This window comes from Crocuta crocuta, unplaced genomic scaffold, assembly GCF_008692635.1.
Source record: "Crocuta crocuta isolate KB4526 unplaced genomic scaffold, BGI_CrCroc_1.0 scaffold118, whole genome shotgun sequence".
Taxonomy (NCBI): domain Eukaryota; kingdom Metazoa; phylum Chordata; class Mammalia; order Carnivora; family Hyaenidae; genus Crocuta; species Crocuta crocuta.
This window is the reverse complement of record NW_027551558.1, coordinates 2,423,943-2,429,504: the sequence shown is the minus strand read 5'-3', so window position 1 is coordinate 2,429,504 and position 5,562 is coordinate 2,423,943. Positions and strand designations below refer to the sequence as shown.

The window sequence follows — 5,562 nt, the reverse complement described above, 5'->3', positions numbered from 1 at the left end:
AAAGCGCAGTGGGAATTGAATTGAATGTGTGCCCACGCTAGCTTTTCCATGGAAAAGCCTGCTTGCAAATGCATGGTTGTTTTGCAAGAAAATGTCTATGAACTGGAAGAGGATGGGAAAACGCAGCCCTGCTTTTGCATTTATCACCTTTTGCCCCAGGAGCTTTAAGACCATCTTTAAACACCCAGGTCTCTGTCATTGTAAGGGAAGCCCCACAACGTCTGGTGGAGAAAGCAAGCCAGCACATACCAAGAGAACCCCATCTCTGCTACATGCCCACTAGGGGTTCATGGGAAAGTTAGGTATCCGCTCTGAGAGGTCAATTTCCTCACCTGTAAAATGATGATAATTATGGTTACTACAAAACAGTAACTGTCTCCACAAGAAATAAGGTACATAAAATTCTTTAGTAGACTGCCTAGAACACAGTAACTACTGATGGAAGCTTACCTATTGTGGCTACCATCTTGCATCTTGAGCAAACATGATTCAATGTGATATGTTTGCATTCCAGACACCCCTTCCCTTATAAATCTAAAATAAAAAGGACTACAGTTGTCCATCCATGAGGAAGATACTGATGGTTGAAGTGACCACAATAAAGCTTGAATATAGTACGTTCAGATCCTATAGCTAAGAGGGAGCAGTCCGAAATGAAAGTCGCGAGCTTTCATTCCTAAACAGTGACTTTAAAAAGGTTTTCTTTTGAAATCCATTATAAAATGGTGTAACAAACTTTCCAAACTAGCACCATCAGGAAATCATAAATCTCTACAACACAGCAAAATTTGAGTCAAACTAAGAGTCCCAGGAATTTCAAGCTCTGTACATATTAAAAGGAATTTACCAGTTCAAATATAATCAAACTAGGCATATTTTCATCCGATAATATAATCGGAGACAACCCCATTTTACATACAAGGAACACTCTTATAAGCGCTTAAGATATTTACAATTGAAAACTTCCACTCAAGGTCAAGTTGACAATTATGGACAACTAAATAGAAACTAAATGACCAAATAGCATCCACCTTACTGTTGTGGGCTGCATTTGCCACTTTAATCTCCAGCTGGGAATATTAGTTCAATAAAATAAATATTTTTAATTTCCTCTATGCATTTCCTCAAACCATGCCAATACACTTATCTATGGCTCACTTGAAAGATTTGTTAAGCAACCCCCCCACTTCCTTAAAAGAAGATGTTTGATTTTCTTATGAAAATGAAGGAATGGTCATGAGTGCTCATTGTTTTAATGCACTGAGCCCTTAATCACTTCCAGCTCTGATTCATCAGAAAAATAATGCTCTCGAGGGATTATTTTTTGGTCACTAAATATTATCTTTCTCTCTCTCGGGTCCTCGTTTCCAAGATGACCAAGAAAAGAAGGAATAATGGTCGTGCCAAAAAGGGCCGCGGCCACGTGCAGCCTATTCGCTGCACCAATTGCGCCCGTTGCGTGCCCAAGGACAAGGCTATTAAGAAGTTCGTTATTCGGAACATAGTGGAGGCCGCCGCGGTCAGGGACATTTCCGAGGCGAGTGTCTTCAATGCCTATGTGCTTCCCAAGCTGTATGTGAAACTACATTACTGTGTGAGTTGTGCCATTCACAGCAAGGTAGTCAGGAATCGCTCTCGTGAAGCACGGAAGGATCGAACACCGCCACCCCGATTTAGACCTGCTGGTGCTGCCCCACGACCTCCACCAAAGCCCATGTAAAGAGCGAAGTCCTTACAGATTGAAGAAAAACTGTTTTCTGGAAAAAAAAAACAACAACAATAAAACAGAGATTATACTTTAAAAAAAAAATATTGTCTTTCATTTTGAGATATTTATTCCTTGCCAGAAAATGATACCGTATTTTTCCCCTAAGATGAAGGATGAAAGATGGAGAGAATTCCATTTGGTGATTATTGGACCACGAAGAAGTAAACTGACTCAGAAAACAAATCCCCAAAAGAAAAATAAAATGTATTATGTGAGGTGGAAGTGTGGAATTCTTGGCAAACATTCAATTGCACCCAGAATTGGTAATGTGATAACGTCCTTGTTTTGATAATATTGGTGTGTGGGGGGGGTGCACGGTAAGGGAGGAGTAAAGCCCTAGGGTGTTAGCTTTACACCAGAATCTCTCTACTCTCCATCATTACCTCGGCCAGTAAGGGTATTTAAAGACACAAATGCCTGGAGGCCTTACAGAAGGTTGTGACACTACACAGGCCATAGGCAAGGGTCCAAGATGCCACCCTTTCCCGCACGAGCCAGGCAGGCTGAGACGGAACCTTGATCTTCACAGTTCAGTGGTCAGTGGGAATCAACTCCAAAGAAAGCCCACTCTGAATACCATTCCCAGGGGCCTGGAGCGTCACATCCAAATCGGAGCAGACAGGTGAATTCAGAAAGCAACACCTGCCAATTGGTTCTGCTGAAGCCCTGTGATTCACTGGGCAATTGTGCCATTTCACTTTGAACTGGTCGTTCCAGCTTCCTGATGCTGGCATCTAAGCAGAATCTGGCAGGAAAAAGGTAGCCCTCACTTTGGAAATCCTGGCCACATCTGCATTCTTCAAAGGGCTATACCTAAGTGGGGTATGTGATAAAAGAGTTCAAGTTCAAGTCAATGCTACTGTAATACACCACTCCTTTCTGGAACTGCAAGTCAGGGAGTGTGGCATTTTTAGCGCTGGTTCTCTTTTAAGTTTAAAGAAGGATAAAAAGTACCCCAGGAAGAAAATTGAAAGGGGAAAAAATGACAAAATGAAGCAGGGGGGAAGATAAGTTTGGTCCAAACCAGTCCCCAAGGCAGTTACTAATTGTCTTACGTGACTTTTTAAAAATTCCTGGATTGTGAAATGTATAGGGAAAAAAGTTAATTGCTAAAAATCTTACCTAATTGTATGGCCCCCCCTTATGGTCTGAAAAGAAATGTTATTTGGGCCATACAGGGTGTGTTTATAACAATAGCCAGTGGTAGTAGTGATGGTGGTGAGAGGGTGGTGATGACGGTGGTGGAGGGGAGGGTGGTGGGAATAATGGTAATTTGTAGTGAGGGTGGTGGAGGTCGGTTTGGTGATTACAGTAAAATCCCCCCAAAATGAATTCAACAATCTAACTTTCATATCAGAGCCCTGAGAAGTTTACTCTATCTTCTCTGAGCCTTACCTTCCCTACCCATGAAAAGTTGATTAATTTGATCATGACGATGTCCTTTGATTAGAACTTGAAAGGCACTTTCAAAAGAAAGAAGTAGAGCCAAAGCACAGCTTAAGGGGTATAGTTCTCTCTGTGGGTAAGTTCTCATTCTTCACTATTATTTTCATCATAGTCATTGTCACTGAAAGCATTTCAAAGTATCAATAGGCCTTGAAGTTGCTGTATTATAAGCTCCCAAGGATGCAGAACATTCACTTCATGGGGACTATTGCAGAAATACGCGACAACACTTTTTTTTTTTTTTTTTACCAATGCCCAGAAATGTCTGGGGCAGAGAAATTAGCATTGGCAGTGCTAATTACCAGGAACACAGACAAATCCCTTCCCTGTGTGATTATGTTTAACGGATGATGAGGTAGTCATAGGCGGTTTATAAATTTCTCTGCTTTTCCTAGGCTCAGAGTAGGATTGGATGTCCCTTCCAGTGCTTTGAAGTTAAGCGTGGTCATGTGACTTTTTTGACCCATGGCAGGTGGCACCTCTGGGCTGAAACTCTAGCCAGGGCACGCTTCCCCATGTCCCTTTCCTCCTGCTGTGGTGAGTGTGGAAACTGGTGCAGAGAGGAGCTTCCATTGTTATGAGACCTTAATTGTCTACAGCTGGCAGACATCCCCTTCTTGACCCATGATGGACATGGAATGGGATCAAGAAATAAAACATCCAGGTCAGTGGGAGATGGGTGAAATGGGTGATGGGGATTAAGGAGTGCATGGGGCACCTGGGTGGTCAGTCAGTTGAGCATCCAACTCTTAATCCCAGGGCCATGGATCGAGCCCCACCACAGGCTCCATGTTGAGTGTGGAGCCTGCTTAAGATCTTTCTCTGTCTCTCTCTCTCTTTCTCTTTCTCTCTCTCTCTCTGCTGCTCTGTCTTGTACATGCTCTTGCTCTCACTGTCTCTCTAAATTAAAAAAATATAAAAATAAATTTTAGGGGTGCCTGGGTGGCTCAGTTGGTTAAGCGTCCAACTTCAGCTCAGGTCATGGTCTCGCAGTTCGTGGGTTCGAGCCCCACGTCGGGCTCCATGCTGACAGTCAGCTCAGAGCCTGGAGACTGCTTCTGGCTCTGTATCTCCCTCTCTCTCTGACCCTCCCCTGCTCATGCTGTCTGTCTCTCTCTCTCAAAAAAAATAAATAAAACATTAAAAAAATAAATCAAGGCTCAAGAGAAGTTTTAAATAAATAAATAAATAAATTTATAAAAAAGGAGTGCACTTGTGATGAGCACCAAGTAATGTATAGAAGTGTTGAATCACTATATTGTACACCTGAAACTAATACGATATTGTAGGTTAACTATAGTGGAATTATCATTTAAAAAACAACACAGGAATTAAAATTAAAATAACCAAAATAGCAAAGACATAGGAACAAATGAAAGAAGAAAAAAAGAGGGGCACCTGAGTGGTGGTTAGGTGATGGACTCTTGATTTCAGCTCAGGTCATGATCTCGCAGTTCGTGAGACTGAGCCCCCCATAGGGTTCCGTGCTGACAGCACTTGGAGCCTGCTTGGGATTCTGTCTCTCCCTCTCCCTCTACCCCCACCCTGCTCACACTCAGTCTTTCTCAAAATACATAAATAAACTTTAAAAATAAAACTTAAAACAGAAAAAAATAAATACACTTTTGTAGTTTTAAGCCCCTGAGGCTTTGATAGGTATTTTCTACCATAAGGCAACCTACACTACCCTAACCAACCCCGATGGCAAATAGTCGAAACTAGAGAGTTTAAAGTTACTGGTGGTCACATCAGAAAGGAGGAATCTAGGTCTTTCTGAGAATAAATCAAACCCTCCAGGTTTTGATCAAACCTCTGATCAGTTAAGTGATCAAATCACTAACTCTGAGACATTCAATTATTCCCTAGTGAAGACGCAATTGAGAAAGTGCCTAGGAAAAAGGCATGTTGTGCCCTGTAAGCCACTGAAAGTCACTAGCCTGGTCCCCACACACTGCAAGATAATTTGGAGCTCTCACCTGGGCTGAGTTCTGGTTCAAACAATGCACCGCCTTCTTACCACTGTCCGGACAGACAGGCACAGACTCCTGACCATTTTCGGAACTGTTCATTTCAAGACTACACTGCTCTAGATACAAGCCTGCTTCAAGAACGCTACTTTGAAGGAAACCAAATCTCGCAAAATTAGTACATTTACACATTCAAAGGGAGGTGGCGAATGTGAAAAACCCATCTGTGCCCACCCTCCCCTCCGCCCCACAAGCTCTACCACCACCCAGAGCTGTAGCTATGCATGAAAAATCTCACACATGCAAAGTATAGAGGCTCTTTGAAAAGTTGGCCCAGCGTGTCTTATATGTGAGTTGCAGTCTCACGGAGTCTTGCCAGCA

The 5,562-nt window shown here is 42.6% G+C and overlaps 1 pseudogene; it reads left to right on the top strand.

The window, feature by feature from the left end:
• Positions 1-1,354: 1,354 nt before the first annotated feature.
• On the top strand, positions 1,355-1,772 carry LOC144219288 (small ribosomal subunit protein eS26 pseudogene; annotated as a pseudogene).
• The last annotated feature ends 3,790 nt before the right edge of the window (positions 1,773-5,562 follow it).